Below are 25,077 nucleotides of genomic sequence, written 5' to 3'. Positions count from 1 at the left end.
CAAACAATAAAAGTACACATATTTAGTATCGCCGCGTCCGTAACGACCCCACCTATAAAACTACATAACTAGTTAACCCCTTCAGTGAACACCGTAAAAAAAAAAAAAAAAAAACGAGGCAAAAAACAACGCTTTATTCTCATACCGCCAATCAAAAAGTGGAATAACACGCGATCAAAAAGACAGATAAAAATAACCATGGTACCACTGAAAACGTCATCTTGTCCCGCAAAAAACGAGGTGCCATACACCATCATCAGCGAAAAAATAAAAAAGTTATAGTCCTCAGAATAAAGCGATGCCAAAATAATTATTTTTTCTATAAAATAGCTTCTATCGTATAAAAGCGCCAAAACATAAAAAAATGATGTAAATGAGATATCGCTGTAATCGTACTGACCCGAAGAATAAAACTGCTTTATCAATTTCACCAAACGCGGAACGGTATAAACGCCTCCCCCAAAAGAAATTAATGAATAGCTGGTTTTTGGTCATTCTGCCTCACAAAAATCGGAATAAAAAGCGATCAAAAAATCTCCCATGCCCGAACATGTTACCAATAAAAACGTCAACTCATCCCGCAAAAAACAAGACCTCACATGACTCTGTGGACTCAAATATGGAAAAATTATAGCTCTCAAAATGTGGTAACGCAAAAAATATTTTTTGCAATAAAAAGCGTCTTTCAGTGTGTGACGGCTGCCAATCATAAAAATCCGCTAAATAACCCGCTATAAAAGTAAATCAAACCCCCCTTCATCACCCGCTTAGGCTACGTTCACATTTGCGTTGTGCGCCGCAGCGTCGGGGACACAACACACAACGCAGGAACACCGCATGCACAACGCATGCACAACGCTGCGTTTTGCAACGCATGCGTCCTTTTTTTGCTTGATTTTGTACGCACAAAAAATGCAACTTGCTGCGTCCTCTGCGCCATGACGCGTGCGCCGCAGTGACACATGTGTCGCAAAACGCAAGTGCAACGCATGTCCATGCGCCCCCATGTTAAATATAGGGGCGCATGACGCATGCGGCGACGCTGCGGCGCAGAACGTTAATGTGAACGTAGCCTTAGTTAGGGAAAAATTAAAAAAATTTAAAAAATGTATTCATTTCCATTTTCCCATTAGGGTTAGGGCTAGGGTTAGGGTTAGGGCTAGGGTTAGGGTTAGAGTTAGGGTTAGAGCTAGGGTTAGGGCTAGGGTTAGGGCTAGGGTTAGGGTTAGGGCTAGGGTTAGGGCTAGGGCTACATTTAGGGTTGGGGCTAAAGTTAGGGTTAGGGTTGGGGCTAAAGTTAGGGTTAGGGTTTGGATTACATTTACGGTTGGGAATAGGGTTGGGATTAGGTTTAGGGGTGTGTCTGGGTTAGAGGTGTGGTTAGGGTTACCGTTGGGATTAGGGTTAGGGGTGTGTGTGGATTAGGGTTTCAGTTATAATTGGGGGGTTTCCACTGTTTAGGCACATCAGGGGCTCTCCAAACGTGACATGGCGTCCCATTTCAATTCCAGCCAATTCTGCGTTGAAAAAGTAAAACAGTGCTCCTTCCCTTCCAAGCTCTCCTGTGCGCCCAAACAGGGGTTTACCCCAACATATGGGGTATCAGCGTACTCGGAACACATTGGAGAACAACTTTTGGGGTCCAATTTCTCCTGTTACCCTTGGGAAAATACAAAACTGGGGCTAAAAAATAATTTTTGTGTAAAAAAAAAATATTTTTTATTTGCATGGCTCTGCGTTATAAACTGTAGGGAAACACTAGGGGGTTCAAAGCTCTCACAACACATCTAGATGAGTTCCTTAGGGAGTCTACTTTCCAAAATGGTGTCACTTGTGGGGGGTTTCTACTGTTTAGGTACATTAGGGGCTCTGCAAACGCAATGTGACGCCTGCAGACCATTCCATCTAAGTCTGCATTCCAAATGGCGCTCCTTCCCTTCCGAGCCCTCCCATGCGCCCAAACGGTGGTTCCCCCCCACATATGGGGTATCAGCGTACTCAAGACAAATTGGACAACAACTTTTGGGGTCCAATTTCTCCTGTTACCATTGGGAAAATACAAAACTGGGGGCTAAAAAATAATTTTGGGGGGAAATTTTTTATTTTTTTATTTTCACGGCTCTGCGTTATAAACTGTAGTGAAACACTTGGGGGTTCAAAGTTCTCACAACACAACTAGATAAGTTCCTTGGGGGGTCTAGTTTCCAATATTGGGTCACTTGTGGGGGGTTTCTACTGTTTAGGAACATTAGGGGCTCTGCAAACGCAATGTGACGCCTGCAGACCAATCCATCTAAGTCTGCATTGCAAATGATGCTCCTTCCCTTCCGAGCTCTGCCATGCGCTCAAACGGTGGTTCCCCCCAGATATGAGGTATCAGCGTACTCAGGACAAATTGGACAACAATATATAGGGTCTAATTTCTCCTGTTACCCTTGGAAAAATACAAAACTGGGGGCTAAAAAATAATTTTTGTGGAAAAAAAAATATTTTTTATTTGCACGGCTCTGCGTTATAAACTGTAGTGAAACACTTAGGGGTTCAAATCTCTCACAACACATCTAGATGAGTTCCTTAGGGGGTCTACTTTCCAAAATGGTGTCACTTGTGGGTTTTTTTTACTGTTTAGGTACATTAGGGGCTCTGCAAACGCAATGTGATGCCTGCAGACCATTCCATCTAAGTCTGCATTCCAAATGGCGCTCCATCCCTTCCGAGCCCTCCCATGCGCTTAAACGGTGGTTCCCCCCCACATATGGGGTATCAGCGTACTCAGGACAAATTGGACAACAACTTTTTGGGTCCAATTTCTCCTGTTACCCTCGGGAAAATACAAAACTGGGGGCTAAAATATAATTTTTGTGGGAAAAAATTTGTGTTTTATTTTTACGGCTCAGCATTATAAACTTCTGTGAAGCACTTGGTGGGTCAAAGTGCTCACCACACCTCTAGATAAGTTCCTTAGGGGTCTACTTTCCAAAATGGTGTCACTTGTGGGGGGGTTTCAATGTTTAGGCACATCAGTGGCTCTCCAAACGCAACATGGCGTCCCATCTCAATTCCTGTCAATTTTGCAGTGAAAAGTCAAACGGCGCTCCTTCCCTTCCGAGCTCTCCCATGCGCCCAAACAGTGGTTTACCCCCACATATGGGGTATCAGCGTACTCAGGACAAATTGCACAACAACTTTTATGGTCCAATTTCTTCTCTTACCCTTGGGAAAATAAAAAATTGGGGGCGAAAAGATCATTTTTGTGAAAAAATATGATTTTTTTATTTTTACGGTCCTGCATTATAAACTTCTGTGAAGCACTTGGTGGGTCAAAGTGCTCACCACACATCTAGATAAGTTCCTTAGGGGGTCTACTTTCCAAAATGGTGTCACTTGTGGGGGGTTTCAATGTTTAGGCACATCAGTGGCTCTCCAAACGCAACATGGCGTCCCATCTCAATTCCTGTCAATTTTGCAGTGAAAAGTCAAACGGCGCTCCTTCCCTTCCGAGCTCTCCCATGCGCCCAAACAGTGGTTTACCCCCACATATGGGGTATCAGCGTACTCAGGACAAATTGCACAACAACTTTTGTGGTCCAATTTCTTCTCTTACCCTTGGGAAAATAAAAAATTGGGGGCGAAAAGATCATTTTTGTGAAAAAATATGATTTTTTTATTTTTACGGTCCTGCATTATAAACTTCTGTGAAGCACTTGGTGGGTCAAAGTGCTCACCACACATCTAGATAAGTTCCTTAGGGGGTCTACTTTCCAAAATGGTGTCACTTGTGGGGGGTTTCAATGTTTAGGCACATCAGTGGCTCTCCAAACGCAACATGGCGTCCCATCTCAATTCCTGTCAATTTTGCAGTGAAAAGTCAAACGGCGCTCCTTCCCTTCCGAGCTCTCCCATGCGCCCAAACAGTGGTTTACCCCCACATATGGGGTATCAGCGTACTCAGGACAAATTGGACAACAACTTTTGTGGTCCAATTTCTTCTCTTACCCTTGGGAAAATAAAAAATTGGGGGCGAAAAGATCATTTTTTGAAAAAATATGATTTTTTGTTTTTACGGTTCTGCATTATAAACTTCTGTGAAGCACTTGGTGGGTCAAAGTGCTCACCACACCTCTAGATAAGTTCCTTAGGGGGTCTACTTTCCAAAATGGTGTCACTTGTGGGGGGTTTCAATGTTTAGGCACATCAGTGGCTCTCCAAACGCAACATGGCGTCCCATCTCAATTCCTGTCAATTTTGCAGTGAAAAGTCAAACGGCGCTCCTTCCCTTCCGAGCTCTCCCATGCGCCCAAACAGTGGTTTACCCCCACATATGGCATATCAGCGTACTCAGGACAAATTGTACAACAACTTTTGGGGTCCAATTTCTTCTCTTACCCTTGGGAAAATAAAAAATTGGGGGCGAAAAGATCATTTTTGTGAAAAAATATGATTTTTTATTTTTACGGTTCTGCATTATAAACTTCTGTGAAGCACTTGGTGGGTCAAAGTGCTCACCACACCTCTAGATAAGTTCCTTAGGGGGTCTACTTTCCAAAATGGTGTCACTTGTGGGGGGTTTCAATGTTTAGGCACATCAGTGGCTCTCCAAACGCAACATGGCCTCCCATCTCAATTCCAGTCAATTTTGCATTGAAAAGTCAAATGGCGCTTCTTCGCTTCCGAGCTCTGTCATGCGCCCAAACAGTGGTTTACCCCCACATATGGGGTATCGGCGTACTCAGGACAAATTGTATAACATCTTTTGGGGTCCATTTTCTCGTGTTACCCTTGGTAAAATAAAACAAATTGGAGCTGAAGTAAATTTTGTGTGAAAAAAAGTTAAATGTTCATTTTTATTTAAACATTCCAAAAATTCCTGTGAAACACCTGAAGGGTTAATAAACTTTTTGAATGTGGTTTTGAGCACCTTGAGGGGTGCAGTTTTTAGAATGGTGTCACACTTGGGTATTTTCTATCATATAGACCCCTCAAAATGACTTCAAATGAGATGTGGTCCCTAAAAAAAAATGGTGGTGTAAAAATGAGAAATTGCTGGTCAACTTTTAACCCTTATAACTCCCTAACAAAAAAAAATGTTGGTTCCAAAATGATGCTGATGTAAAGTAGACATGTGGGAAATGTTACTTATTAAGTATTTTGTGTGACATATCACTGTGATTTAATTGCATAAAAATTCAAATTTGGAAAATTGCGAAATTTTCACCAAATTTCCATTTTTTTCACAAATAAACGCAGGTAATATCAAAGAAATTTTACCACTATCATGAAGTACAATATGTCACGAGAAAACAATGTCAGAATCACCAGGATCCGTTGAAGCGTTCCAGAGTTATAACCTCATAAAGGGACAGTGGTCAGAATTGTAAAAATTGGCCCGGTCCATAACGTGCAAACCACCCTTGGGGGTGAAGGGGTTAAGGACCTTTCGTGACATCATAGTCATTTGACCATGATGTCACCAAAAGTACTTTAACTGCGGAAGTGTAGATGAACTGTAGAGACGACAGGCTGGTATGTACTATATGTGCAGTGTGCATAAATACATTTGTATGCATGTGTAGTGTGTGTGTAAATATGTGTGTTATGTATGCACAGTGTGTATGCATATACATGTATGCAAGTGCATTGTCTGTGTACATACATGTCTATGTGCAGTGTTGTTTATGGAAATGAAATAAGACATCTCATAAAAATAAGTAGTAACTAGAGATGAGCGAGTGTACTCGTTGCTCGGGTTTTCCCGAGCACGCTCGGGTGGTCTCCGAGTATCTGTAACTGCTCGGAGATTTAGTTTTTGTTGACGCAGCTGCATGATCTATGGCTGCTAGCCAGCCTGAGTACATGTGGGGGTTGCCTGGTTACTAGGGAATCCCCCACATGTATTTAAGATGTCTATCAGCTGTAAATCATGCAGCTGAAGCAACGAAAACTAAATCTCCGAGCAGTCACAAATACTCGGAGACCACCCAAGCGTGCTCGGGAAAACCCGAGCAACGAGAAAACTCACTCATCACTAATCGTAACCCATCTTTCAGAGTTCAAAATAATGTAAGACCCCGTCTTATTTTTGGGGAAACACAGTATGTATATAGTTGAAAAAACCTTATGGACTAGACCTGGTGCTTTTCAGGGTTTTTTTCTCCCTTGAATTTTATGTTCTGTATTTTTTGTGTTCCTGTAATAACTCTTTCAGTTCTTTTACTTTAAATCATCTGTTTCCCTTTGTTCCTAACATGACTGGCAACTAGCAGTGAGTCAGTACTTTCCAGTTCAGTGATGACTGATTAACAGGGTAGCAGAGCAAAGAAACATCACTTATGTGTAACTGGAAGAGGGAATTTCACATGATATTTTGTTATAAATATAGCTAATATTTAGGATTGTACAGGATGTCATCCTTCCCCTAGAATCCTCAAAACTTGTTCACAATAAATTGGAAATTGGAGTCAATGATGGCTTCTAATGTTACAGCAGAACGATAACATTTTACACTAGGCAGTCATAAATAATAGTTGACTCTTAGACTGATTTCAGACGTTCCTTGTTCTACGATCCAAGTACAAACCATCATTTCCTAGACCAGCCACGCATCTCCTCAACCAAACTCAGTGATGTAATTGGTCAATATGACACTGTTGAGTTCAGATCAGGAGATATGCAGCTGGTCCTGAAGTCTGCACTTCACCCATGAAGGTTGGACATCTGAATTTAGCTTTACATTAAAATGAACTTGCTATTGGTATCATTATTAATAAGACACTCTGATGTGGAATTTCTTTTGACAGCATAAAAAATATTCTTTAAAGAGTAACTGTCGCTTTCATCTTCATTTAGGAAATCAATAGTACACCTCAAAATAGGCAACTTTGTAATAGATCTTCCAGGAAAAAAATGTTCTTTCACTCTTAATTCATGAGTAAAATCTGTAAAATCTATATTCAGTGCAGACTGATTTTCTCAATATTGAGATAGGAGATGGCAGTTGGTGCTTTTTATATTCTATGGAGGGTATAGGAGGAGGGAGGAGCTAGAGGCAGACACCTAAATTCTGCTGCAAATTCTCCTGAAACCATAGTTACAGTTCTCCATAGAAATAGATATGTAAAATCTTAAGTCTTACCCATATCCCTGTGTCAGATCACATGGTGCAACCACAACATGCGTTTTGGATGGAATTCCTTGGGAGTTATACTAATGAAAAATATAATCTGTGCAAAACCACCTACGATTTAATATGTTGGACACACTACACACAGGGCTTGGCTGTAGTCTGATCATAAATCCATTTGTTATCACTGAGGTCAGTAGCACTTTAACATAATCTATCCAAAATAAGTGAGCAGTGCAACATGCCTACTAATACAGGAAAATTCACTCTCTACTTTACCTGGAATGATTGCTGTAACTTCTAAAAGAGACGCTTAACCATATTAAAATTTTGACTATACATACTTCATGAGAAGTGAGAATGCAATGAACCTTAGTGATAGCGACAAGAAACATCCTCGTGCCGAGAAATCTCACCGACTTGTCGCCCTTTTGGTCGTCTCCACTACGAAAGCATATTTTCATTGTGAAGACTTATTGGAAAACTGAGTCATTAAAAAGGTGCCAAAGTGAATTTCTAAGTTTCGAAGTGTGGCAATCGAAATCCGCCATCCAAACCTTGTATTCTGTCATTGGTGAATAAGTTGGAATGTACAGCAACATTACTGGATAGGTTTGATGGACAACATTCAAAAATGTCTCAGGAAACAATTCTAGATGTGAAATAGTGACTTCTGGCATCTCCACGTAAATCGTTGGAAAGGCTTTTCCAGGAAATACTGTAGATATGTCGTATTCCACTTGTCAAAAAGTGGCCAAGAAAGGTTGTATTTTGCCCGTACAGAGTTACTGTCATTCAGGAATTGGAAGTGCCCAATCAAGAGAAAGGAATTTGTTATTGTCAGTGGTTTCAGACGTCCATTGCTGATAAAGAAACATATTGTACTATATGTGATACACTGGCGAAGCCTGGTTCACCTAGGTGACTATGTCAAGTCATAAACCACAAAGCTAACAACCCACACATGCTTCATGAGATGCTCTTTCATCCAGAAAAAGTTGGCCACTTTTTTTTTAAACAACAGTGACAACAGCTGTGTAGATGGAAATCTTCCAAACCATCGTCAATTCAGTTGGAACATGAGGAAGTTAGAATGGGCTACTTCCAACAAGGTGGGGCAAAGTGTCACCGTTGTTTGTCAGCATGACAGAGATTGAAACCATCTTTGATGACAAAGTAATCATCAAGGGACTGTGGCCACCAAGATCGCCTGATTTGACACCGGCAGTTTTTTTCCTTTGGTGACATTTGAAAGATCGGGTGTTCGATGGCAATCAATGAACATTCCAGGTACTCTAAGAGAACATACAGCGAGAAAATCAGGCTGCGACTCCAGACATCCTGCGGAATACATTCACTAATATGGAATGGCACGTGCAGGCGTGCTTGGATGCGAACAGTGGACATTTTCAACATCTACTCTAAAGCATCAGTTGCTCATGAATTAGGGTATGTACAATCCAAATTTCAGTACTATAGATCACATTTTTTAGATTAATAGTAATTTTTCCAGGTAAAGTAGTCAGTAAGTCACCCTGTATTATCCGAGTCCCTGGTCATGTTGGAAAGCTTGAGAAAAGGTCAAACTTTAACTTGAAGGGTAGCTACAGTACCTACAGGGTGAGCCATGCATATGGATACACCTAAATAAAATGGGAATGGTTGGTGATATCAACTTCCTGTTTGTGGCACATTTGTATATGGGAGGGGGAAAACTTTTCAAGATGGGTGGTAACCATGGCGGCTAATTTCAAGTCGGCCATTTTGGATCCTACTTTATTTTTTCCAATGGGAAAAGGGTCATGTGACATCAAACTTATTGAGAGTTTCACAAGAAACAAATGTCGCAGAGGTTAACAAGTGAGGAGCGGATAGAAATTATATTGATGTCTAGTGAACGCAGTACCCGGGTCATTGCAGATTTCAATGCAAGACACCCTACGCAAGAAAACTGTCACCATTCCCATGTCATGTAGGTGTATCCATATAAATCGCCCACCCAAAAAAGTTTGCCTCATCACTGTACATAATGTTCTGTGTAAACTGAAGGTCCTGTTTTCGTTTTGAGCATTCTGCAAACTCAGCGTGCCGATCTGGGTCATCCTCATTGAGATACTGCAGCAGCTGGATTTTGTAAGAGTGCTATTTGTAAGTAGCTAATATCTGCCGAAGGGATGTTCGACTGATGCCAGATCGGCACGCTGAATTTGCAGAATGGACAAAACAAAAATTGGAACAGGACCCTCAGTTTGCAAAGAACATTATGTTCAGTGATGAGGCAAACTTTTACACCTAAATGGATACACCTAAATAACATGGGAATGGTGACAGTTTTCTTGTGTAGGGTGTATGGCATTGAAATCTGCTGCAATGACCTGGGTACTGCATTCGCCAGACATCAACACAATTTCTATCCGCTCCTCACGTGTTAACCTCTGTGACATGTCAATGGCTGTAAACAAAGAAAACTTGTAAATAACTCATAAAAGAATAAAGTTACATTAAAACCAAGCACACCATTGTTTTTCTTGTGAAATTCTCAATAAGTTTGATGTGTCACATGACCCTCTTCCCATTTGGATCCAAAATGGCCGACTTTAAAATGGCCACCATAGTCACCACCCATCTTGAAAACTTTCCCCCCTTCCATTTACTAATGTGCCACAATCAGGAATCTGATATCACCAACCATTCCCATTTTATTTAGGTGTATCCATATAAATGGCCCACCCTGTAGAATAGGTGACTTGTTCTGTGAGATTGCATACACAACTGCTCTACTTAATGAAAAACAGTACTCCTGAAAATCTACATCAATAATATCTCGTTCAACCAACCAAACTCCTGCTCTGTCCTGATGAGGGACACATTACATGAAGCAGTTATCTATAGATTGTTATCTATAGTTTTGGAAAATTTAACTCGTCATGTTTAAGGCTTGAAAAAATGTTAGACATTGAATTATAAGGTACCTACCTCCAATATGTGGCACTAATGAGATATCCTCTTTCGTATTTCAACGAGAAAATTTGCATTGCAGCACCGCTAGCAAGAATCTATTACAAAAATGGTATCCTTAATGATAAGTATTTCCCCCCAAGAGTTTACAAAAGAGATATATCATAGCTTTATGAAAGAACGTTTCTGCTGTATGAGCTTTACATAAGAGAGATTCCGGAAAAATGAGGTTTTTTTTTTTTTTGCTTAAAGGTGGAGAAGAGCGAACCCAAACTAAACGTACGAGATTCATAACAGACAGTTAGTGACCCGTACTAAATGCCCAACAAGGACTTCTCCTGGAAGTCTGTGGCAAAGCTCAGAGTTGTGGGAGAAGATAGTTGCAGAGAGAGAAATTTGCAGCTCAAAAATTTGGGTCCCAATTGTTTTCAATGGAGTTTGGTTCTGATCAAGTACAGTTCTGGTACCCAAATTGAACTTCAGGTTGAGTACCAGAACCCGAACTTCCACGCATCCGCTCATTCCTACTTAAAAGGAATCTGTCACTAAGTTATTGTCTCCTAATCTGGTAGCAGCATAATATAAAGACAGAGATCCTGACTCCAGTGATATTCAACATACTGGGCTGCTTAGTGTAGTTTTGTTCAAATCACTGTTTTATCAGCAGGAGATCATCACTAGATGACTAGTAAACCTGCTGCTGTGTAATCATCCATATTCATGAGCTATGTATAATACTACCCCCACCAGTCATTGGCAGCTTTCTGCCTATGCACAGTGTACACATAAAACGGCCAATCAGTGTGTGGGTGGTATTACACACAGCTCAGCAGATACAGTATGTAACAGATAAAACAGTGATCTTGTCAGTCCAACTGCAAAGACAAGATTTTTTTTTACAATTCTATTAGCTTAAACAAAATTCTAAATTTTGCAAAAAACATAAATTTGCCTTGGGTTGACATATTCTGAGACTTGTAACTTTATTATATTAGCATCAATGGAGCTGTTTTTCTGTGTCTAGACAATGTTTTTATTTATATCATTTTAGGGTACATACTGTTTTGACCTTAACTTAATGCAATTTTTTTGCGGCAACCAAAAAAACACAATTTTGGTGTTTTGATATTTTTCCTCTTTACAGCATTTACTAATCGGGTTAATTAATTTTATATTTTGACTTTTCTAGATGCAGTGATGCCAAATATGTATATTTTTTTTATCAGTCCTTTATTGTTAACCCCTTCACCCCCAAGGGTGGTTTGCACGTTAATGACCGGGCCAATTTTTACAATTCTGACCACTGTCCCTTTATGAGGCTATAACTCTGGAACGCTTTGACGGATCTTGGCGATTCTGACATTGTTTTCTCGTGACATATTGTACTTCATGTTAGTGGTAAAATTTATTCGATATAACTTGCATTTATTTGTGAAAAAAACGAATATTTGGCGAAAATTTTGAAAATTTCGCAATTTTCCAACTTTGAATTTTTATGCCCTTAAATCACAGACATATGTCACGCAAAATACTTAATAAGTAACATTTCCCACATGTCTACTTTACATCAGTACAATTTTGGAACCAAAATTTTTTTTTGTGACGGAGTTATAAGGGTTAAAAGTTGACCAGCAATTTCTCATTTTTACAACACCATTTTTTTTTAGGGACCACATCTCATTTGAAGTCATTTTGAGGGGTCTATATGATAGAAAATACTCAAGTGTGACACCATTCTAAAAACTGCACCCCTCAAGGTGCTCAAAACCACATTCAAGAAGTTTATTAACCCTTCAGGTGTTTCACAGGAATTTTTTGAATGTTTAAATAAAAATGAGCATTTAACTTTTTTTCACACACAATTTATTTCAGCTCCAATTTGTTTTATTTTACCAAGGGTAACAGGAGAAAATGGACCCCCAAAGTTGTTGTACAATTTGTCCTGAGTACGCTGATACCCCATATGTGAGGGTAAACCACTGTTTGGGCGTATGGCAGAGCTCGGAAGGAAAGGAGCGCCATTTGACTTTTCAATGCAAAATTGACTGGAATTGAGATGGGACGCCATGTTGCGTTTGGAGAGCCCCTGATGTGCCTAAACACTGAAACCCCCTACAAGTGACACCATTTTGGAAAGTAGACCCCCTAAGGAACTTATCTTGATGTGTGGTGAGCACTTTGACCCACCAAGTGCTTCACAGAAGTTTATAATGCAGAGCCGTAAAAATAAAAAATCATATTTTTTCACAAAAATGATCTTTTTGCCCCCAATTTTTTATTTTCCCAAGGGTAAGAGAAGAAATTGGACCCCAAAAAATGTTGTGCAATTTGTCCTGAGTACGATGATACCCCATATGTGGGTGTAAACCATTGTTTGGGCGCATGGCAGAGCTTGGAAGGGAAGGAGCGCCATTTGACTTTTCAATGCAAAATTGACTGGAATTGAGATGGGACGCCATGTTGCGTTTGGAGAGCCCCTGATGTGCCTAAACATTGAAACTCCCTACAAGTGACACCATTTTGGAAAGTAGACCCCCTAAGGAACTTATCTAGATGTGTGGTGAGCACTTTGACCCACCAAGTGCTTCACAGAAGTTTATAATGCAGAGCCGTAAAAATAAAAAATCATATTTTTTCACAAAAATGATCTTTTTGCCCCCAATTTTTTATTTTCCCAAGGGTAAGAGAAGAAATTGGACCCCAAAAAATGTTGTGCAATTTGTCCTGAGTACGCTGATACCCCATATGTGGGTGTAAACCATTGTTTGGGCGCATGGCAGAGCTTGGAAGGGAAGGAGCGCCATTTGACTTTTCAATGCAAAATTGACTGGAATTGAGATGGGACGCCATGTTGCGTTTGGAGAGCCCCTGATGTGCCTAAACACTGAAACCCCCTACAAGTGACACCATTTTGGAAAGTAGACCCCCTAAGGAACTTATCTTGATGTGTGGTGAGCACTTTGACCCACCAAGTGCTTCACAGAAGTTTATAATGCAGAGCCGTAAAAATAAAAAATCATATTTTTTCACAAAAATGATCTTTTCGCCCCCAATTTTTTATTTTCCCAAGGGTAAGAGAAGAAATTGGACCCCAAAAAATGTTGTGCAATTTGTCCTGAGTACGCTGATACCCCATATGTGGGTGTAAACCATTGTTTGGGCGCATGGCAGAGCTTGGAAGGGAAGGAGCGCCATTTGACTTTTCAATGCAAAATTGACTGGAATTGAGATGGGACGCCATGTTGCGTTTGGAGAGCCCCTGATGTGCCTAAACATTGAAACTCCCTACAAGTGACACCATTTTGGAAAGTAGACCCCCTAAGGAACTTATCTAGATGTGTTTTGAGAGCTTTGAACCCCCAAGTGTTTCACTACAGATTATAACGCAGAGCCGTGAAAATAATTTTTATTTTTTTTCTCAAAAATGATTTTTTAGCACCCAGCTTTGTATTTTTACAAGGGTAACAGAATAAATTGGACCCCAAAATTTGTTTTCCAATTTGTCCTGAGTACGCTGATACCCCATATGTGGGGGGGAACCACTGTTTGGGCGCATGACAGAGCTCGGAAGGGAAGGAGCGCCATTTGGAATGCAGACTTAAATGGATTGGTCAGCAGCCGTCACGTTGCATTTGCAGAGCCCCTGATGTACCCAAACAGTACAAACCCCCCACAAGTGACCCCATATTGGAAACTAGACCTCCCAAAGAACTTATCTAGATGTGTTTTGAGAACTTTGAACCCCCAAGTGTTTCACTAAAGTTTATAGCGCAAAGCCGTGAAAATAAAAATTCTTTTTTTTTTTCACAAAAATGATTTTTTAGCCCCCAGTTTTGTATTTTCACAAGGGTAACAGGATAAATTAGACCCCAAAAGTTGTTGTCCAATTTGTCCTGAGTACGCTGATACCCCATATGTGGGGGGGAACCACTGTTTGGGTGCATGACAGAGCTCGGAAGGGAAGGAGCGCCATTTGGAATGCAGCCTTAAATGGATTGGTCTGCAGGCGTCACGTTGCATTTGCAGAGCCCCTGATGTACCCAAACAGTACAAACCCCCCACAAGTGACCCCATATTGGAAACTAGACCTCCCAAGGAACTTATCTAGATGTGTTGTGAGAACTTTGAACCCCCAAGTGTTTCACTACAGTTTATAACGCAGAGCCGTGAAAATAAAACATCTTTTTTTTCCCACAAAAATGATTTTTAGCCCCCCAAATTTTTATTTTCCTAAGGATAACAAGAGAACTTGGACCCCAGAAGTTGTTGTTCAATTTGTCCCGAGTACGCTGATAACACATATGTTGGGGTAAACCCCTTTTTGGGCGCACGGGAGAGCTCGGAAGGGAAGGAGCACTGTTTTACTTTTTCAACGCAGAATTGGCTGGAATTGAGATTGGACGCCATGTCGCGCTTGTAGAGCCCCTGATGTGCCTGGACAGTGGAAACTCCCCAATTCTACCTGAAACCCTAACCCAAACACACCCCTAACCCTAATCCCAACGGTAACCCTAACCACACCCCTAGCCCTGACACACCCATAATTCTAATCCCAACCCTAATCCAAACGTAAATGTAATCCAAACCCTAACCCTAACTTTAGCCCCAACCCTAACTTTAGCCCCAACCCTAACTTTACCTCCAACCCTAGCCCTAACCCTAACCCTAACCCTACCCCTAACCCTAACCCTAAACGTGACTGAAATACGTGGCACTGAAATACGTGGCACTGAAATACGTGGCACTGAAATACGTGGCACTGAAATACGTGATACGTGGCACTGAAACACGTGGCACTGAAATACGTGATACGTGGCACTGAAATACGTGGCACTGAAATACGTGGCACTGAAATACGTGGCACTGAAATACGTGGCACTGAAATACGTGGCACTGAAATACGTGGCACTGAAATATGTGATACGTGGCACTGAAATACGTGGCACTGAAATACGTGGCACTGAAATACGTGGCACTGAAATACGTGGCACTGAAATACGTGGCACTGAAATACGTGGCACTGAAATACGTGATACGTGGCACTGAAATACGTGGCACTGAAATACGTGGCACTGAAATACGTGATACGTGGCACTTAAATACGTGGCACTGAAACACGTGGCACTGAAATACGTGATACGTGGCACTGAAATACGTGGCACTAAAATACGTGGCACTGAAATACGTGGCACTGAAATACGTGGCACTGAAATACGTGGCACTGAAATACGTGATACGTGGCACTGAAATACGTGGCACTGAAATACGTGGCACTGAAATACGTGATACGTGGCACTTAAATACGTGGCACTGAAACACGTGGCACTGAAATACGTGATACGTGGCACTGAAATACGTGGCACTAAAATACGTGGCACTGAAATACGTGGCACTGAAATACGTGGCACTGAAATACGTGATACGTGGCACTGAAATACGTGGCACTGAAATACGTGGCACTGAAATACGTGGCACTGAAATACGTGGCACTGAAATACGTGGCACTGAAATACGTGGTACTAAAATATGTGGCACTGAAATACGTGATACGTGGCACTGAAATACGTGATACGTGGCACTGAAATATGTGATACGTGGCACTGAAATACGTGGCACTGAACCACGTGGCACTGAAATACGTGGCACTGAAATACGTGGCACTGAAATACGTGGCACTATGACTGTCAGAAAATGTTCATTAAACGGTTAGGGGTGAGGTTAGGGGTAGAGTTAGGGTTAGGGTTTGGATCCCTTTATCACCTTGATGGTGGTGGGTGGCTTTTCAGTGTGTTTAAATGCATGCGTTTTTAACGCAAACAAACGCATGTGCTTAAAAACGCAAGAAAATACTGCAGGTTGTATTTCTGAAAATGAACGCATGCAGAAAAAAAACGCATGCGTTTGAAAACGCGACCAAACGCGTACAAAAAAACCGCATGCGTTTTCAATGTTAAATATAGGGAAAAAACGCATGCGTTTTTTTGTGCAAAAAACGCTGCAGACAAAAACGCAAGTGTGAAACCAGCGACGCTTTTTATAGCAAAAAAGTTTTTGCGTCTCCACATTTTGAGACCTATAATTTTTCCACATTTTGCTCCACAGAGTCATGTGAGGTCTTGTTTTTTGCGGGACGAGTTGACGTTTTTATTGGTAACATTTTCGGACACGTGACCGTTTTTGATCGCTTTTTATTCCGATTTTTGTGAGGCAGAATGACCAAAAACCAGCTATTCATGAATTTCTTTTGGGGGAGGCGTTTATACCGTTCCGCGTTTGGTAAAATTGATAAAGCAGTTTTATTCTTCGGGTCAGTACGATTACAGCGATATCTCATTTATATCATTTTTTTATGTTTTGGCGCTTTTATACGATAAAAACTAAAATATAGAAAAAATAATTATTTTCGTATCGCTTTATTCTCAGGACTATAACTTTTTTATTTTTTTGCTGATAATGTTGTATGGCGGCTTGTTTTTTGCGGGACAAGATGACGTTTTCAGCGGTACCATGGATATTTATATCAGTCTTTTTGATCGCGTGTTATTCCACTTTTTGTTCGGCGGTATGGTAATAAAGCGTTGTTTTTTGCCTCGTTTTTTTTTTTTTTTTCTTACGGTGTTTACTGAAGGGGTTAACTAGTGGGGCAGTTTTATAGGTTGGGTCGTTACGGACGCGGCGATACTAAATATGTGTACTTTTATTGTTTTGTTTTTTTTATTTAGATAAAGAAATGTATTTATGGGAATAATATATATATTTTTTTTATTATTTATTTAGGATTTTTTTTTTTTTTTTTTTTTACACATGTGGAAAATTTTTTTTTTAACTTTTTTACTTTGTCCCAGGGGGGGACATCACAGATCATTGATCTGGCAGTGTGCACAGCACTCTGCCAGATCGACGATCTGCTGTGCAGGGCTGCAGGCTTACCAAGTGTCTGCTCTGAGCAGACACTCGGTAAGCCACCTCCTTCCCTGCAGGACCCGGATGCCGCGGCCATCTTGGATCCGGGACCTGCAGCCAGGAAGGAGGTAGGAGACCCTCGCAGCAACGCGATCACATCGCGTTGCTCCGGGGGTCTCAGGGAAGCCCGCAGGGAGCCCCCTCCCTGCGCGATGCTTCCCTATACCGCCGGTACACTGCGATCATGTTTGATCGCGGTGTGCCGGGGGTTAATGTGCCGGGGGCGGTCCGTGACCGCTCCTGGCACATAGTGCCGGATGTCAGCTGCGATATGCAGCTGACACCCGGCCGCGATCGGCCGCGCTCCCCCCGTGAGCGCCGCTGATCGGTGATGACGTACTATCCCGTCGGCGGTCATACGGGCCCACCCCACCTCGACGGGATAGTACGTCAAATGTCGGGAAGGGGTTAACTGGGAAAAAGGGGGGGGGGTGATTTGAACATAGTAACATAGTTTTTAAGGTTGAAGGAATACTTTAATCATTTTATGACCCCAGCTTTTTTCGGTTTTGCGTTTTCGTTTTTTGCTCCCCTCCTTCCCACAGCCATAACTTTTTTTATTTTTTCAACAATATTGCCATATGAGGGCTTATTTTTTGCGGGACAAGTTGTACTTTTGATCGACATCATTGGTTTTAGCATGTTATGTACTAGAAAACGAGAAAAAAATTCCAAGTGCGGTGAAGTTGCAAAAAAAAGTGCAATCCCACACTTGTTTTTTGTTAGGCTTTTTTTGATAGGTTCACTAAACGCAAAAGCTGACCTGCCATTTTGATTCTCCAGGTTATTATGAGTTCCTAGACTCCAAACATATCTAGGTTATTTTTTATCTAAGTGGTAAATTTTTTTTCCAAATTTTGCTAAAAAAAAAAAGTGCAATTTTCCAATACCCATAGCGTCTCCATTTTTCGTGATCTGAGGCTGGGTGAGGGCTTATTGTTTGCATGCCGAGCTGACTTTTTTAATGATGCCATTTTGGTGCAGATACGTTCTTTTGATCGCCCGTTAATGCATTTTAATGCAATGTCGCAGTGACAAAAAAACACGTAATTCAGGCGTTTCAATTTTTTTTCTCGCTATGCCGTTTAGCGATCAGGTTAATCCTTTTTTTATTGATAGATTGCGCGATTCTGAATGTGGCAATACCAAATATGTGTAGGTTTGATTTTTTTTTTATTGTTTTATTTTGAATGGGGCGAAAGGGGGGTGATTTAAACTTTTATTTTTTTAAAAAATTTTCATATTTTTTAAAAGAGTTTTTTTACTTTTGCCATGCTTCAATAGCCTCCATGGGAAGCTAGAAGATGGCACAACTCGATCTGCTCTGCTACATAGGAGCGATGCTCAGATCGCTCCTATGTAGCAGATTTACTGCATTGCTATGAGCGCCGACCACAGGGTGGCACTCACAGAAATCCAGCTTCAACAACCATAGAGGTCTTCAAGAGACCTCTGGTTGTCATGCCGACGCATCGCTGACCCCCGTTCACGTGACGGGGGTCAGCGATGCGCTCATTTCCAGCCTGATGGCCGGAAGCGCTAGTTAAATGCCGCTGTCAGCGTTTGACAGCGGCATTTAACCAGTTAATAGCTGTGGGTGGATCGTGATTCCATGTCCCGGCTTTGATGTGGGCTCACCGCCGGAGCCCGCATCAAAGCGGGGGTTCTGACCTAGGACGTACTATCCCATCCGAGGTCAGAAAGGGGTTAAGTCCATCTAGTTCAACCCATACAGTATACTAGCCTAACATGCCCTAACATGTTCATCCAGAGGAAGGCAAAAAAAACTCCATGTGGCAAACAGTAAGCTCCACATTGAGGAAAAAAATTCCTTCCCGACTCCACATGCGGCAATCAGACTAGTTCCCTGAATCAACACCCTATCAAGGAATCTAGTATATATAAACTGTAACATTATACTTTTCATGAAAGGCATCCAGTCCCCTCTTAAATTTTAGTAATGAATCACTCATTACAACATTATACGGCAGAGAGTTCCATAGTCTCACTGCTCTTACAGTAAAGAATCCGCGTCTGTGATTATGATTAGACCTTCTTTCTTCCAGACGTAGAGGACTACTTAGGTAATAAATCAGCTCGGAATAAGAGGAGTTCACAAAATGACACCATAGTTACAGATTCCCCTTTTAGAATAAGCCGACTAACTGTTTCTCACTAGTTAACTCCTTCAACAGCCAGTAATGTGCAGGGCAGAGAAGAGGTTGTAGAAGTCAATAAGATCAAAACTATTAATGAAATCCAACTGGAAAATAATATTTTTAGCCTAAAAGAAATTAAGTAAAAAATAGAAACAAAAATGTTCCCAAAAGTTCTCCATGTCATTTACTTCTTTGTGAGTTTTAGGCCTTGTTCACACGATCCTTTTTTCTCTGCGGATTTTTCAGGTCCTGATTTGTGAAAACCGCAGTGCAAAACCTGCGGTGGTTTTCACTGCGGTTTTCAGTCCTTTTTCTACTGCGGATTCCACTGCGGGTTTCCAGCTGCATTTTCCTATTGGTGCAGGTGGAAACCCGCAGCGGAATCCGCAGAAAGAATTGACATGGTACTTCTTTTTTTCCGCAGAAAATCAGCACGGATTTTCCAGCAGAAAAAAGGAACGTGGGAACAGCGGTTTTTTTTTTCCATAGGGTAACATTGTACTGTACCCTGCATGGAAAAAGGATGCGGATCCGCAGCTGCAAATCCGCTGCGGATCCGCAGCAAAAACCGCATCGTGTGAACATAGCCTTAAGATGCCTGTTTATGTTAATGTTTAGAGGACCTGGTCCCATATACAGGTCATGTATGCAGGTGAATGTCTTGATACAGAGCAGATCTAATAACACTAAGGCCACCCATCTCAGAATGTTAAAGCTACTACAGACCGGCATGTCTTCAGTCTGTGTGCACAATGGACTCCAGACAGAGCTCACTGAATAATTTAAGTCAATGGGCTAATTTACGTGAGATACTTGGGTCCGCTGTGGGTCAATGGGGAAAAAAATCGCAACGTACACTTTAACTTTCCATTGTATGGTTGAAAAAGCAATACTTTAAATTAGGCCAAATATCACACAGCACATTGAGCATGGAGTCACAGAAAAAGACATATCCCCAATCTTTGGATGTAAATGTCTAGTGAATTCACATGCTCGTCTGAACTCACCCTTTTAGGACGGGGTCACACTAGCGTTGATTCTTTCATACGAGAATATCGGGATGATTATCCTAATGACAATCATCTCAAACTCCGAGTTTGAACCAAGTGCTCAAATGAGGGAATTGTATCACAGGTATGGAGAAGATGGAAAACTTAATTTCTCCATCTTCTCCATTGTCTGTGTCTCCAGTTTGACATTTTGCACGCACCCATAGACTTGTATGGGTGCACGTGATCCAAATTGCGGATTGTCATGAAAAAAAAAATGGATATCTACACTGCACCTTAGTATAATATTGGTCCAAGTGCTATCTGAGAAAATATCGGAGCCGTTACTTAAAATATAACAACCAGGCTTTCTTATCAATGCATGACAGCACAGATCATTAAAACTGCAAAGAATTAGATACAGAAAGTATATTAGAAAAGTGCATAACTTTTCACTACTCCTATTTCCTAACACATGGAAAACCTAAAAATTAAAAAAACCTGCAAATTCCAGTGTGGAACCAGCTCTCTCCTTCCAGTCCTTTGTCATACTTAGCAAATACCTACAACATTTTTTCTTTAATCCTAAAAAGGATCATGACAAGTCTATAATCAGTGTGTATGAGTTCTCCATTTCATAGTTTCCTAGAGCATGACATGACCATAGCAGAATCTACAGGAATGAACTATCAATGGCAGAAATCACAGATCTTCAAAACCATAAGCAAATGTTACAGAATGTATCTGACATAATTATATGACTCGATGATATAGTAATCTATATTTATTCAGACTGTACAACCTCCTTTTAGGAATAATGACAGCTGTAGGAAATTGAGAAAACGGAGCAAAGATGGACATGATAGGACTGGTAGATGGTCAATGGTGCGGTCCCGTTACGGTTCTCAGTAACCCCAATGCCATTCATAGGGAAGGATGTAGTGATACGTTACATTACCAAGTTACCTGAAGTTACGCCTCGAGAGCTGGTGGACTTTAAACTTATAGTTGGCAAAAGTGCTTCATTGTAAAAATAACTCGGGCAGATCGAATAAATTATACAGCAGGTCGTGCCTGTCGTCTTTTTCGACCAGGGTGCAAATAATATGACAAGTTCTTTTCACACATTTGTACACCTGACTTGATAGCCCATCACTACCTGTCTTCCCATGTATTCTTTCTTCTAATTGACTTTAACATACAATTCTCTAGCCTACCATAAAGGGAATGCATTTAGCCTTGTTTGTCTTGATCTACATCACGGCTGTCGTATCTCACCCCCTTAAATGACAGCATCACTGTCCCTGGCTGAAACCGCTTGGAGCAACGACATCTCCTTGTTGACTGATGGTTTTCACACTAAACTACTGTATGATGATGTGTAGCTATCAGCAAAGCAACGTCCATAACTCCGGCAAAACCTGGACAGCAGGTGACGGAAGTACAGTAATGTAATATATGCACTCATCTTCAGGAAGGACTTGTTCTAAATCATCGCAGATATTGAGAAACAATGGCAATAATATTATAGAAATGTGTATGCAGAGGAGAAGAATCCAAAAGCTTTTTGGCATCATGAAAACTTATACAGAAGCACATAGCACAGAATGCCAGGAAGATGTGACAAATCGTCTAGTGAGAAACTTGGAACAGTTTTGCATCTATCTATAATCTATGATCTATCTATCTATCTATCTATCTATCTATCTATCTATCTAAGTATCTATCTATTATCTATCTTATATCTATTATCTATCTATCTATCATCTATCTATCCATCTATTATCTATCCATCTATTTATCTATCTATCTATCATCTATTCTATCATCCATCTATTATCTATCTATCTATCTATCAATCAATCTATCAATCTATTTTCTATCCCTCTATCTATCTTCTAACTATCTATCTATCTATCCATAGATCGATCTATCTATCTATCTATCTATCTATCTATCTATCATCGATCTATTATCTTTCTATCTAATACCTATCTATCCATTTATCTATTTATCTATTAATCTATCATCTATCTATCTATCTATCTATCTATCTATCTATCTATCCATTTATCTATTAATCTGTCATCTATCTATCATCTATCTTTCTCATATCTATCTATCTATCTAATACCTATCTGTCCATTTATCTATCTATCTATCTATCTATCTATCTATCTATCTATCTATCTACTGTATCTATCTATCTATCTATCTATCTATCTATCTATCTATATATTATCTATCTATCCATTTATCTATCTATCTATCATCTATCTATCATCTATCTTTCTACACGACAGTCCACACTACATGACCACTCTATGTTGTTTGACCTTTGCAAGATCTGCAAACAAAAGGTTACCCGGCACCAATTTATAGGATGCCATTCAATATCAACATGGTCATTAGCTGGATGGACAATGACATGAACTTATCAATAGATCAACTAAAAATCAGATCCGCCATTAGAGACAAGTAAAGAAAACATCCCAACTTCTTTGTGAAGACTCACACGTCCATGTTGCTTACACTCAATATAACTAGGCATGTATATAAAGCAACTTATGTCACAAAAGTCTGAACACTGCATTCGGCACAAATATGCACATATCGTAAAATGCTGCCATAAGCTAGTTCCTGATTGCAAACAGTGGAAACGCCTTCAAGAGATGAAGTACCTGCACTGTGAGCGTCTCAGATGTTCACTTCATCTTCTGTTGACAAGGAAACCAAACCGCACTTCATTTTTTTCCAGAAAGAAAAAAAAAAATACCTTCCACTGCCATCAATGGGAAATAGCTTCACAAAGCAGATAGACATATATATACACCTTAAAAATGATTTCAGGAGAGGACAAATAAAATAATCACAAGTCAATGGCAACTGAATGAGTGAAGGAGGTAAGAAGAAAAAATGACCACTTTTTTTTTTTTTTTTAAAGAAAAAGTTGTCGAGGGCTAATTGGAAATTAGAGGAAAGAAAAAAAAAATAATAAAAAAAATAATAAAAACAATAAAAAAATGTGCTTTTTGGGGGGGCCAGGGTTCAAGAAAAGAAGAATAAAATGAATGTCTTGCAGCCAGAGAGGTTGCAAGAAGAAGAAGTAGAAGAAGAATACAAACTCTTGCAAACACTGTATTGCAAAGAAGACAAAGCAGCCGAAAAAGAGAAACAAGAGTTCTAAATATGTAAAAAAGCCAAAAATAAAAAAAGGAAAAATGAAAGAGCAATACGTCTACTTCACATCGTCAATGAAAACCAGTTGCACATAGTGAGCTGTGGATGTCTCCCAGCAACTCTGAGCTGCAGCACCTCTCTCTCTAGTACCCAGCCTGCTAGAAAAACTTGCACTCAGGGTTAAAAAGCATGCCCCAGCTCCCATCTTATACAAGTTCTAGGAAAAATAATAACAAGAAAAAAAAACCAAAAACAAAACAAGACAAAAAAAAAAAGACAAGAAGTCACCGAGAAGGTACTCACCCTGTGGGAGTAAAGGGATGCAATAAAAAGGGGGATATTAGGTGCAAAATACAGTATGGCGGTGGCACAAGGAGGACTGAGGAGCTTCTCTCTCTCTTGGTGTCTGCCTTGGGCACTGACACGTGACTTGGAGCCAGGCTGACTTGCAGGCAGAGGAGGTGGGATGAGGAGATGGAAGGGTATGGGGTGCTGGGGGTAAGGTGGGAGTCAGGCACCGAGATGCGGGAGATGAGCAGAGAGTGAGGCACAGGGGCTCCTGCAGTCCGAATGCACGAGTCCGAAGCCAAACACTAGTCCAGCACAAGTTTAGCACAGATGCCAGCAGGGTATTTCCAGCTGCCAGTCCCTGGCACGTCGGGAGCCGCCGCCGCCGCTGCTGCTGGTCGTGGTGCTGATGCTGGAGCTGAGGATGCTGCGTGCTGGGGATGGGGGAGGATCGCCACCAGTGCAGCTCACTGCAACACTGCCTCCTGCCTCCGCCGGGGCTCCGGGTGTGCATACATTACCGGCCAGCTGGGGGGACACCTGCGGGGGGCGTCGGAGCCGAGAATGCCGGCTCTGGGTGCTGGGGGACACCTGCGGGGGACTGGGAGCCGAGACGGCCGGCACTGGGTGCTGGGGGACACCTGCGGGGGACTGGGAGCCGAGACGGCCGGCTCTGGGTGCTGGGGGACACCTGCGGGGGACTGGGAGCCGAGACGGCCGGCTCTGGGTGCTGGGGGACACCTGCGGGGGACTGGGAGCCGAGACGGCCGGCACTGGGTGCTGGGGGACACCTGCGGGGGACTGGGAGCCGAGACGGCCGGCTCTGGGTGCTGGGGGACACCTGCGGGGGACTGGGAGCCGAGACGGCCGGCACTGGGTGCTGGGGGACACCTGCGGGGGAAGTGGGAGCCGAGACGGCCGGCTCTGGGTGCTGGGGGACACCTGCGGGGGACTGGGAGCCGAGACGGCCGGCACTGGGTGCTGGGGGACACCTGCGGGGGAAGTGGGAGCCGAGACGGCCGGCTCTGGGTGCTGGGGGACACCTGCGGGGGACTGGGAGCCGAGACGGCCGGCACTGGGTGCTGGGGGACACCTGCGGGGGGCGTCGGAGCCGAGACGGCCGGCTCTTGGTGCTGGGGGGACACCTGCGGGGGACTGGGAGCCGAGACGGCCGGCTCTGGGTGCTGGGGGACACCTGCGGGGGACTGGGAGCCGAGACGGCCGGCTCTGGGTGCTGGGGGACACCTGCGGGGGACTGGGAGCCGAGACGGCCGGCTCTGGGTGCTGGGGGACACCTGCGGGGGACTGGGAGCCGAGACGGCCGGCTCTGGGTGCTGGGGGTTCTTGCTCTGCATGCATAGTGTTCATGTTCAGTGTTGGATTTCCAAAGTTGGCGTCATGCAGCTTTATCACACACTGC

The 25,077-nt window shown here is 42.1% G+C and overlaps 1 protein-coding gene across 3 annotated transcripts in view; it reads right to left on the bottom strand.

Annotated features, from left to right (window-relative positions):
- RALYL (RALY RNA binding protein like) overlaps window positions 1–24,217 on the bottom strand; it is an 869,832-nt gene extending 845,615 nt beyond the window's left edge. The window contains exon 1 of one of the 3 annotated variants that reach the window (XM_077270743.1): window positions 22,871–24,217. The gene's annotated coding sequence lies outside the window, so the exon portion shown is untranslated. The remainder of the gene's footprint in view (window positions 1–22,870) is intronic. The other 2 variants (XM_077270742.1, XM_077270744.1) reach the window with 2 other exon arrangements.
- Window positions 24,218–25,077: the final 860 nt, after the last annotated feature.

Source organism: Ranitomeya variabilis, chromosome 6 (genome assembly GCF_051348905.1).
Source record: "Ranitomeya variabilis isolate aRanVar5 chromosome 6, aRanVar5.hap1, whole genome shotgun sequence".
NCBI lineage: Eukaryota > Metazoa > Chordata > Amphibia > Anura > Dendrobatidae > Ranitomeya > Ranitomeya variabilis.
The sequence above is the reverse complement of the archived record's forward strand: the minus strand, read 5'-3'. Positions and strand labels throughout refer to the sequence as shown.